Source organism: Vicugna pacos, chromosome 34, assembly GCF_048564905.1.
Source record: "Vicugna pacos chromosome 34, VicPac4, whole genome shotgun sequence".
NCBI classification, from domain to species: Eukaryota; Metazoa; Chordata; class Mammalia; order Artiodactyla; family Camelidae; genus Vicugna; species Vicugna pacos.
Genome location: NC_133020.1, coordinates 7,511,882 through 7,525,058, shown reverse-complemented (window position 1 = coordinate 7,525,058; position 13,177 = coordinate 7,511,882).

Genomic DNA, 13,177 nt, shown 5'->3' with positions numbered 1-13,177 from the left:
AGAAACAGACTCACAGACATAGAAAACAAACTTATGGTTACCATGGGAGGAAAGGGGGTGAGGAGGGATAAATTGTGAGTTTGGGATTAGCAGATACTAACTATTATATATAAAATAGATAAACGACAAGTTTCTACTGTATAGCACAGGGAACTACAGTCAATACCTTGTAGTAATCTATAATGAAAAAGAATATGAAAAGGAATGAATGTATGTATGTATATGTATGACTGAGACATTCTGCTGTACACCAGAAACTGACACATTGTAAACTGATTATATTTCAATTAAAAAAAGTCAAAATCAGCAACATTAAGTTGAGTCTTTCTCAGAGTGCCATCTCTCTGCCTCCTTCTTCCCCACTGAAGGGACTTTATGATTATATTGGGCCCTTCTGGGTAATCCAGGATGATCTCCTATTTGAACTCATTGGCAATTTCATTGCAACTGTAATTCTTATTATTATGTAATATAACATAATTTTTTACAGGTTGCAGGGATTAACATGTGGGTATCTTTGGGCAGAGGCATTATTCTGCCTACCACAGAAACTATTAGGGTAAGAAAACTTTTAACCTATACTGTATATTAACTCTATTTTATTTTTGTCCAGTAAAATTTGATTGGAACATGATGCCAGGTTTTCATGCAATCTCAAAGAATAAATAAGGCAAAATCCCTGTCCTCATGAATTTTGCAGAGAGAAAATATAAATACACATGAACAAAATAAAAATCTTTTGGGACAAGGACCTTTCATCACTTTAAGTACTTGTTAAGTTAAAAAAAAAGTTGTTTACCAACATCAATCAAATTAATTAAATAATGCAGCAATATTAACAATTATATTTCATTACATGAATCATAATTTAATATTAGAAGAACAAAATGTGTTTTTCATCACTTGGGTGATTCATAGGTCTGTGGAGAAAGTAAAAAATTGAGTCAATCAACTGACTAAGCTACATGATTCTAAACAACTGATTTGAATGATCTTTTATTTCACCAACATGAATGATTTTTTTTTCATTGAAGTGACAGACCAAGATAGTATCAAGTATGGGTGGTACCAGACTATTAAAGTATCAATGAATACCTACTTTTAATGGTCTAAGAAGGAAAAAAAATAGTTTGGGGATCATAATTCTCATTTATGATCCTTCAAAGATTTGTGTTACAGACTTTATCAAGTTAGCCAAACTTCTTCTTTATACTCCATTCTCTTCCAGGAAAAAGAAAAAAAAAAAAGCTTAAAATCCTGCTTGGAGTTTCTCTTCTTTTTGTGCTAATCAAAGACTCACCTAAAAATATTATTCTTTTCATTCTTTGAATGTAGTTGTCTATTTAAAATATATATATTATATATAAAGTTATTCCTTAACTTTTTGTTAGAAAAGAATGATTATTTATTTTCTTCTCTCAAGTTCAAATGTAGCACAGTTCAGAAAATGTGCAGATTTTACTTGCTATTACCGTTAATAAGGCTGAACTTCAATGATTTGTTTAACATGCTATTGACTGACTACTGTCAGTATTATTCTAGAAGGTGTGGATGCTGCAGAAAATGAGACAGACAAGGAGAGACCAAAAAATCCATAAATAAGCCAAAGAAAAAGATCAATTGGGATATGTGCTATGCAGAGAATTCAAATGAATGATGTGGTCTAGAGTGACTGCGTGTCCAGGCTGTGTGGTCAGAGATGAATCCCTCAAAGGACGACATTTAAGCTAAGACTAAAATAACAAGGAGAAGCCAAGCATGCACTGATTGGTAGAGGCGCACGCCAGTGGTCCAGTGGGAGCACTAATGGAAGGGAGCATTAATGCAAACTTGGTGTGTTTGAGGAACCGAAGATCAGTGGAGCTGGAACATAGTAGGCTGGCAGGCTAGAAGAACAAGAGTACAAAATGATCTTAAAGAGGCATTCACAACCACATCATACAGGATTCTGAAAGCCATAGTAAAACAAATGATGGGAATTGATCAATAGGCTTAAAGCAAGAAGAGGATATCATTGATATACATTGTGAAAAGATTATCCTGGCTGCTATGTAAGAGGACAATCAATTATTAGGGGGTAGAACTGGAAGTAGAAAAAAACCAAACAGGATTGTATTACAGTAATCCAAGTGAGAGGTGATGGTGATTTGACTAAAATACTGTACCAGAAATAAGAAAAAAATGACTGGCTTTGTGTTATTTTTGGGGGGTAGTACAAAAGTTGGTGACTGGATGTGGAAGAGATAAAGAAAAGAATCAGTAATAACTCATGGGTTTTTGAGTTGAAAAAGTAGTTGGAATATCATACTATTTACAATAACAGAGAAGACAAAGAGAAGAGCAGGTTTTGGGGGGGAACGAAGAGTTCTATTTCACCTGCGTTAGGTTTCCGATGCTTACCAGACATTGGGGTAGGAATGTCAAGTAATCAATTGAATGTATAAACCTGGGAATTCCAGGAAGAGACCTGGACTGACAATAAAAGTTTTAACGTCATCAGACTACTGATAGGTTTTGGTATACAAGGCTGTATGAGGTCACCTAGGAAGAGTAGCTACGGAGAGAAGAGAGCCTGAGACATAGACAAGCGTGTGGGGATTGAAGGAAATTAATGTCGGTTGCATTCAGTATTTTGGATTAGCTTCTTTGGATCATGGGAGATACAAGTGTGTCCAGTGAAGCAAATTTGAGAGTGATGTGGGAGAGAGGTATAGGAAGGTCCCAGTTAAGGAAGAAGACCAAAACTTAGCAAGGATTAATAAAATCATATGATTTCCTTCAGAAATGCTTCACAGTCGCATATAAAAACAGCGAAGGTTGTTTAAATCAAAGAGGATGTAATAAAAGAGTGAAGTCAGACTTTGACGCTCTCATGAGAGCAAAAGAAGTGACACCCAAATGGTCTGGAATTAACAGGGAGTAACGTGGAGTTGGAGGGACTGTAGGTAAAGAGAAAGAGAAGACTCAAAGGATTGAAATTTGGTAAGACTGAAGTACAACAGGTGAAGCAGGAAAGTTCGAGCTTCCTCTGCACAACTCCAGGAGGAGTCATTCCTATTAAATTCCTAGCATTGTACTCACAGAAGGAACAATGTGAACAGTTTTCTAGAGTCATCCTATGTGGCACCCTTAGAGGAGAGTTGGAGAAATCGAAGATCGTAGTTAGAGTCTTGAATAGGAAATGATCATTGCAGATGTGGGACATTTCTAATGATAAGAAATGGAGTTTGGTCATGTGAATAAGTGACTTCATAGACTGTTAGTAAGACTGACTGACTGTAGGATATTGAACAGACAGTTCATGAACATTAAAGTCTTCTAAGAAAGAGGCATGAAAACTGCCACAACAGATGACATTAAAAAATCATAAGGGCTTAACTTTAGAAAGAGAAGATATTGAGATACAAAGGAAAATGTAAACAAACATTAATTACATTTAAAAAGCATGTGAAGCGAGTGTCATAATTAACCATAATATAATTCTAGAAGGTAAAAAAGGAAGATTGGAAGAAGGGAGAGTGAAATGGAGGGAGGGAGGGAAGAACAAAGGAATAAAAAGAAAGTAAGGAAGATAGGTGTTGACAAATCAGGACCAAAAGACTGTGCTACAGACTATGGCATCTGTCCCATTAATTGCATTATTCTCTTAAACGGTCTCTGTCTTGTTCCCATCTGGTCCATCTTTACAAGGCTTCACAAGAAAGCTTTTTAAAATGCAAAATGGATTATAGCACTCACCTCCATAAACCCTTCAATAGCTTCCCATTCATTATCCGCAGAATAATGTCCAAGCACCTTAGTGTGGCAATCAAGGACCTTGATGATCTGATCGCTGCCTATTCCTCCAGACACATTTCCACCACATTCCCCATAATTTCCTTGCAATACAATTACTTTTCCTTCCATGAAAAAACCATGTCACTTCTCACATCTGTGTTATGCTCACGCTATTCCCTTTAACTCTGATGTACTCTGAAAACTGCGTCATGTTCTCTATGACTCCTCTAATTCTCCACCTGTCCCATTGTCCATTTCCCGACATCTCAGTGCCAAGAAAGAACCATCCCCCTATCACTTCCTACTCTACACTGCACTTCTGCACTTTGCTTCTATTATTCCATACATTCCCTCACATTATTTTTAGCAAGGTCTCTAACTGTCTCAGGGGCACTGACATTGTCTCTTTCCTTAGGACCTACCAAAATACCTATTACACAGTAGGTGCTCAGTAGTCTGCTGAATAGATGTTATTTAATATAAGGTGGAAGGCTAGAAAAAGAATTAATGAAGGATGCTATATAATATAAGGTGGAAGGTTTGAACAGCAATCAGATAGGACTAGAACCTTTTTTACATTTTTCTATGATACTGGTAGACTTAAATGTAACTGTTTACATAGGTGAATATTCTTATCCCAAATAAGCTTTAGAGTACTGAAAAAAACTTGGATTACAGAAATACAATATGGTGCATATACTGTATATTACACAGCACTATCAATGAGGTCTGGGCAATATCCCATAATCAAACATGTTAATATTTCTGCCATGACATATACAAATACCCACACTCAACAGACAGCCTCATGTCAGGTCCACTTAGGTTTTCCTCTAAATGAATTACCAAAAATTATATAATAATTTCTAAATTTCCAAGTACAAAGTGACTTACAAAAAAATTTAAGAATTACAAATAAGGAATCGTAAATCTGTATTAAAATGCTATTTTGTAGATACTAAAAAATTCATAGTCAATACTGTCATAGGCAGTTACTACTATAACTACTTCAATTTTCTTCATGTGATAATAAAATGTTGTATTAACATAATAGATCAAATGCAGTAACCAGAGAAATGAATACAGGAAATATTTTTAAACTTTTTCTATAATTATGTTCGTTGAGTATTTAAAAGAATAGAACACAAATAATATAGCCCAAATCATCACATCCTGGATGGATCCATATCTCTCTGGTAACACTTTTGACAGGTTTCAAGACCATCTTGTCAATAGTTTCCAGGTATTACTTGCTAAAATGTCTTTAGCTCTTTAAAGACAGAGACAATATAAAACCTATTTTCTACTGTGCAGCTTTCCCAAAATCATATTCTTTGCACATATATAATGTTATCAGCCTTCATTGTCATTAACAGCAAAAGCGAAAATAATAAATTTGCAGTTCTAGGAAAACTCTGATCAGTGCTGGTTGGAGCTTATTAAAGAAGAAAATCCCTTCTTTAATAAGTTTCCTTAAAATCTGTATCTTAAAAGCTTCTAAATATTTTCTGAAGAACGTTGACGCTTGGTGTGGCAACACCTATAATAATATCTTTAGTTAACAAGGAGACATTTTGGAAAGCTGGGTTGTTCACCTTCTTGTCCTCAGGTAGAAATCTGCACAGAAAATGATGTGCCACAAAAAAGTTCCTTTCCTAATCAATTTATTAATTTGAATTTATGTATTGTCATTGTTTCAAAGTCAAATTACATAAATAAACTATTAAAATATTTAATACAGTATTTGCAAAACAGCCATCAATAACCATTTTTTATAATGTGAATTATTAAAATAATAATAGTCACTCAGAAGTTTAATATCTTTTCTTTATCTATTCCATAAATGTATCTTATTTTCAGAAAAAAAAATTTCCATGAGTTCTCGTCCACTGTCCAATAATCATCCTATAGATTGTTAAGAAGCAATTGTCTTTGGGACTCTTAAGAATGCAGGTATGGAAAACCATTTAAATATATATGTATTTTTCATAATTTCTTCTTTAAGGTCCATGGTATACAACACAGTACCATTTAGACCAAAAAGAGAAAGGAAACTCTCCTTTCATTATACAACAGATTACTCAAAGCCAGCATGACCTTTCTTTAGTTCCACTGAAAATTTGGTTAGAGAGCTCTGTGTCACAATCATGAAAGCATGAGACAACTCCATGCTGGTAACACTTCTACTAAACCCCTCTGCACAGGAGGATGTGGAAGAAAGAAGAGTGATAACAAAATGATAATAACAAATTACTTCTCATTCTGCTCTTCTCTGTCCCTTCCTTATCATCGGGCATACTGACAAATAATCCTACCCGGGGGACTGGGACAATTCTGCAAAGAGTTACTCCATTCCTGTGCTGGACATTTCGTACTCAGAATTTGTGCTAATCCACACTCTGGGTCCATAGGTTAGATATCACAGACAGTACAGAATTAAAAACACCCCATAAGTCACTTCACATTTATGGGCACTATTCAGAACAATAAATATATAATCAATGAAATACAGAATTTCAGTTTTAACGAGCTGACTTCACAGTGACACCAATGTGTGTTTCAAATCACTTCCTTTTAAATAGAACAAAAATAGAACTTCGGTAAATCAGAGTATTAATACAAAAAAAAAAAAAAAAGAACAAAAAACCCCCAAATAGACACTTTAGTATCCGCCTTTAATCCAGTTCAAGAATACACAAGTAGATTTAGTCCCCAGACACAATGTTTATTTTTTCAGTTGGAGCAGCAAAGCAAGTAAATGCTGTCAGATCAGACAAGACTCCAAATTGACATCATGACAACTTCATCTCAGACTGTCAACATGCCACACTTTTCTCCCAGATACCTCTGTGGTGCAGACGCAGTAACCTTTCCACTTGCAACCCCCCACCTACTCCCTCGTTGTCCCAAAGCCACAAGGGATCCAAAACGAGAAAGACTTTTTCCAGGAGTCTTTTGGTTAAAAACGTTAAGTTATTACTTGAAGTAAAGAACAGTGAGAGAAACTTTAAGAAGCAATGGACATAAAAGAGTATCTGTACAAAGATACAGCATAAGGAAGGACTCTGAAATGAATGAGTAAAGACATATGGGAATAAAGAAAAAAGTGAGATAGTAAAGGGAAGGAATTTTAGAGCAAAATGACGGAAGAATAGCAGTAAAGAAATAAGAGGAATTATTACTTGAATTTTCCTTATATGAAAAAAAAAACTTCTCAAGTAACTTTTAAATTTTAGAGAACAGTAATAAATTATCCATTTTACAATGTAAACATGACAAAATAATCTGAATTCCCTCTGCAGAAAAAGGTGTATGAATGTGTGCTGTGGATCAAGAGAGACTGATTAACAAACACAGATACGGATATAGAAACCTGTGTCTACAACTGTGTCTGTATCTGTGTCTAAATACCTGGCTGTATTTTCTCTAAATTATTCCCGTATTTGAGCACATACTACCAATCTGTTTTCTCTGAGGTTTTGCTCTAACTTCTTATTGTCTGTACTCGTTCTTCCAGGAGAGAAAACTCCAACGTGAGCCTGGCATGATGAGGGGCAGGAGAAGGGGGCTTGCTGGAGGAAGGAGAGAGGAGATGTCTAAATTGAAGAAATAATGAGATTTATTTTCTTTATAGGCTAATATTGTCCGCACTTATGGTCACTAGATGAGATTCAGTAACAAATTTTCCAAACTCTCATAGAGATCAATGCAAAAGTTGGAATGAGCATTTTTGTGCCGGTGGTTTAATGTAAGAAAGCAAGCTGTTATTGTATACATCTCTGTAGATGCTCATGATTTGATGGGCAAAATGTCTAGAACAATGGGACAACAAAATGACATAAATCCCGACGGTACAAAAATGTATCTATCACTACATTATGGCCAGAATCAATCTTCATGAGGGATGATTGTGGTTTGACCCAAGATCTGTCAAGTATATTTTCTTCCAAGAAGTCCCTGGTGCTTCCAAGCACAGTCCCTGCTGGGGATACATTATAGGCTCCAAAATGAACAGAATGTTAAAAACTAACAAGATTTGTGAGAGTCTTTTCTTGGCAAATTTGATAACAATTAGTGTCTATTAAGTTTTTACTAGCCTTATAGTAAATGAAACAGAGAACATGATATTTAAATATATACATCTGACATTTAGCAGGAAAGATTATCAATATAAATATTGATGGGATAATAAATGCTTAGGAGAAAGATGGAAATTAACTTGTCATTACTCCTTATTTGCTCACCTGAACCAATTCAGACTGAATCTGTTATGTAAGTATATATTCTAAGAAATCCAAGGGTGGACAATTTACCTCTTAAAAAAATCTCCATTCCAAATGCACCTCTCCATCCTCTCTATCTAGCTCCAGGTACCATGACAACTTGTTTGAAACACTGTAATAGTCTATTAGTTTGTTTATTCTTATCTAATGATGCTCCAACTTTCTTGGTTATCCACACAGCAACTAGAATTATTTTTCAAAAGTGAAGTTGACCGTGTCATCCAGGATCACCTACACCATATTGTTGGATGAAAATCTACAAGGCAAAGCATGGTCTTTACCCCATACCTCTCCAGTTGGATCTTGTACCATGTTCTCTCTTATTCTCTACAACATTCACATGAGTCTTCATATAGGTCTCCGAATTCACCATACTCCTCCTGCTATGGGGTTTTTGCAAATACTGTCTCCTCTATCTGGAAAGATCTTCCTGCCCTCTCATTGCTTCACTGACTCCTTGAAGGTTTCAAATATAATTCCCCAGAGAAGCCAGCCTGGCTCTTCCCCGCAGAGCCACAACTCTGTGAAACTCTGCTTCATAGCACTTTATTACAGCTGCATTTTATTAGTTTGTATGATTATATATGAACACATTCCCCATTAAGCTGAAAATTCCATGAATGAAGGGAAGATCACTCTATCAATGTGTTTTTAAGGCCAGTAGAACACCTGGCACATATTAGGTACACAAGATACATGACTTAAATGACCAAATAAATGAACAAATGAATGAAATGAATGAGACAGTACACTCACTATCTTCCTGATCATCACTGATAACATATGCTTTTCATAATAAATAGCCAAAGAGTACTTATTTTCAAGACTTATTGTCAGCCTTTTAGAAAATTATCTTTTCTTGTGGCTTTCAGTGGACTGAAAATAATGGAAATCAACTGGAGAAAATTTAAATCCACAGTCTTTAAACAAACAAAAACATGTTTAAACAAAAAAAGCATGTTTAGAGTAAGTAATAATTTAGAGTTACTAATAGATGTATGGTGTCAAATTGCTAGAAGAAAAAAGATAATAGCATCTTCAAATATGAAAGAAAAACAGCAGTGCTGCTGACTACTTGAGATCCAAGGGGGACCAGATCTGATTTCAGAACTCCCAGCTACAAGGATAGTGGCTAAGTGACATCACAGGCTAATCCTCTGCTCGTGGTAGTTCCACATCACTCACCTAATAAAACTGCCCAGCTCTGGATCCTGAAGTAGATTTTTTTTAACTTTTCATTTTTTAATTTTGCTTTGAATGATTAACAACTCCTTTTTTGAAGTTTTTGTATAATTTTGTCTGAAAAATACATGTATTTACACGGTATTAAAGGCAAACCTACAAAACAAAGTATATTAGAAAAGCCTAACTTCTACCCCTGTTTTGGGGCCTCTCTTTTACAAAGAAAATCACAAAATATGGTTTTCCTTTGATTCTTCCCCTTTGCCTTAGTGAAATGATGGCATACTACACAAAATTTCTTCATCTTGCTTTTTTTGTTTTTTGTTTTTTTTAACTTAATATATCCCAAACAGCACACAACAGATATGCATCTATTTAATTTCTGATATTTTAATAGATATGTAGTGGTATCCTAATGTGGTTTTAATAATCACATCCCTAATGGACAGTAATGTTGACCATCTTTTCATGTGCTATTTGCCATCTGTCCATCTTACTTGATGAAGTGTCTGTTCAAAATATTTTGCCCATATTTTAATTGGATTATTTATATTCTTATTACTGACTGTTTTTTGACATGCAAAAAGCTGCTTATATTTAACATATACAACTTGATGTGTTTGGAGATAAGTATACACCTGTGAAACCATCACTACAATCTAAGCCATAAACTTGTCTAGCACCTTCAAAGGTTTCCTCCATCCCTCTTACTTATTGTACTATTATCATTTTTTATAATAAGGACACAACATAAGACCTATCCTTTTAGCAAAAATCTAAGTATACAGTACAGTATTAATTTTGGTATTAACTATAGGCACTATGCCGTTAGTAGGATCTCTAGAACTTGTTCACCTTGTATAACTGAAACAAAGTGGATATTTTCAATAGCAAGTTAAATCTTTTATTGGAACAAAATTCACTGTAAAGTTTTTAAGCACAAAAGCTCTTTCAATACATCTATATCCCAAGATATATGCATGTCATCTATGGAATGTAAGACTAAAATATATATAGAGAAGTTGACTTATTTGATTCATTTTGGTTGTTAGAATGACTCTATTTAATTCAAGAAAGATAGATCTGCATGATCGGCTGCTTGAGTAAAATGAATAAGGGCAAGGCAAACTCAGGACATTAAATGATATCATACAACATGAAGTAGAAGGTGTTATACTGGGAAAAGACCACTGAACTTAAATTCCAGAGACCTGAAAGATAATTCATGGAAATTTCTAATTTTAGTTTAAAATTGAAGAAGAATAAAAAGATGTTCAACATTACTAGTCATTAGGGAAATCTAAATCAAAACCACAGTGAGATACTGCTTCACACCCACTAGGATGGCTATAGTAATAAAAAAAAAAAGGACAATAAGTGTTGGTAAGAATGGGGAGAAACTGGAACAGACATACGTTTCTGATGAGAATATAAAATGGTAGAGCTGCCACAGAAAACAATTTGGCAGTTCCTCAAAAAAGTTAAACAGAGTTAGCCAGCAATCCTACTTCTGTGTATACACCCAAAGGAATTGAATATGGTGCTCAAACAAATATCTGAACATGAATGTTCACAGCAGCACTATTCACAATAGATGAAAGATGGAAATAACCCAAATGTCTACCAACAGATGAGTACATAAACAAAATTTGGTATAAATATACGAATATTACTTAACCATAAAAAAGAATAAAGTACTAACACACACTGTTATGTGAATGGGTCTCAAACCAATATGCTAAGTGAAAGAACACAGACACAAAAGACACAAAATGATTCCATTTATATGAAATATTTACAGCAGGTAAATCCATAAGCTAGAAAGCAGATCTGTGGTTACTGGAGGCTGGTGTAATGAGAGAATAGGGGAGAACAGGGAGTCATTATTGAATGGGAACAGTTTTCTTTGGGGTGATGAAAATGTTTGCAGCCATATAGAAGTGGTGATTGCACAACATTATGAATGACTATGACTCTGAATTTTACACTTTGAGATAGCTAATTATTTTGTTATGCAAATTTCAACAACAACAGCATAACAACAAACACAAAAAAACCTGAAGAGCTTTCCTAAATGTCCATGTGAAAAGCTCAGCAAATTTTCTCCACACAAAACCACAACAAAACTGGATAACACTGCCAAGAACCACCATATCAGAGCTCTGAAAACTGACCACAGGTATACAAAAATGTAGTGAAATGTTTATTCAGTAAAAACTACTAAATCTCCAAGAAACAATGGGAGTCTGTGTAGCATTTTGTCGCGGAGCTGCTACGATCCTCTTCACTAGCTCCCAGCTCCTCGTTGCTGTATTTCCCAGGGCAGGACAAGCTGGAAGGAACAGCAGCTTTTCTGCCAGACAGGGAAGAACTGAGTTGGAGCAGAGCTTGAAAAGGCTCATGCCTTGAGGTGCTGTCAAAAACAACAGCAAGCTCTGAAGCAAACAATTAGGAAAAGCGAATATTATAGTTTACAGGAGGCTGCAATACTGGTTGGAGTTAGCAACAGACTTTCAGACAAACATCAGGAGTTTTCCAGGACAGCCAGTGAAAGAGACAGCCATTGTGGGCCTTGACAGAGTCCCACGTACCCCCGGGGTCAGAAAGGCTATGAATATAATTATAAGATCCCAGAGACAGCTCTAGCTATTTACTCATGCTTTCCTGACCGTGAGGCCTTGTGCATGCAAAAAGTAAAAGCTGGGGCAGATTCATGAACTGCCTGAATTTTGTGTTTCTCAACTCACACACTGACCCATGAGCAAAGGGTGAAAATATTACCGGCTCAGAAATGTAAGCACAACCTCTGACTAATCATTGTCTGACTGTTAAACTGACCCAGGGGAAATATAGGAAGCTAGACTTTAAAAAAAAAAGAAGAAATAAATTAAAAACACAAGGAAGAGACATCAATGATGGCACACTGAGGGCAAGATAAAATCCACAAAACGAGTCCAGGCAAGTTGCTAAGCAACTAAATATAGCAGCAGCATCAGCAACAACTCCTGAGGCGGGGGAGGGGTAGATCAGACACGACAGTGACTGCAGTGTGCTGGCAGATTGTTCAGTTTTCAGCAATAACATAAAAGAAACAGGAAATTGTAATCCACATACTGGGAAAATCAGTTACTAGAAACTGCCTCTGAGGGGCCCCAGATGTTGGACTTGGCAGGCAAAAGCTTCAAGCAACTGTCATAATTATGTCCAAAAAATATTTTTAAAATATGCTTTAGAAGGAAGGAAAACTTGACAGCAATAATCCATCAAATATAGAATATAAATCAAAAGGTTAATTTTTTTAAAATACATATTTTAGAGTTGGAAAAATATAGTGAATAAAATGAAAAACGCACTGGAGGGGACTCAAGAGCAAATCTGAGTAGCAGAAAAAAGCATCACCTAAATTGAAGACAGACCAATCAAGCTTATCTAATCTTAAAAAGAAGGAGGGAAAAAATTGAAGGAAGATTAATAAAGCATAGAAACATAAGGGAAAACCTTAAGTACAACAACATATGCATAATAGGGGTCCTAGAAGGAAAGTAGAAAAAGAAAGGGGCTTAAAAAATATTAGAAAAAATAATGATAACAAACTTCCAAACTGTGCTGAAAAGCATAAAGTGCATGTCCAAGAAGTTCAACAAACCTCAAGATAAATGAAACAGATCCACATTTAGAAATCTAACAATGAAGTTATTAAGACCTAAAGAACATCAGAAAAATTTGAAAGCAGCAATGGGGAAATGATTCATCATATTCAAGGGAATCACAGTAAATTTAACAACAAATTCTCCAAAGAAACCTTTGGGGCCTGAAGGAAGTGGGACAGGATATTTATACATGCAAATATACAAGAGTGTATGTGTGTGCATGCAAAAACATCTTTGCTTTTCTTAAGTGATTAAAAACACAATTTGATAAAGCAATAAGTACAA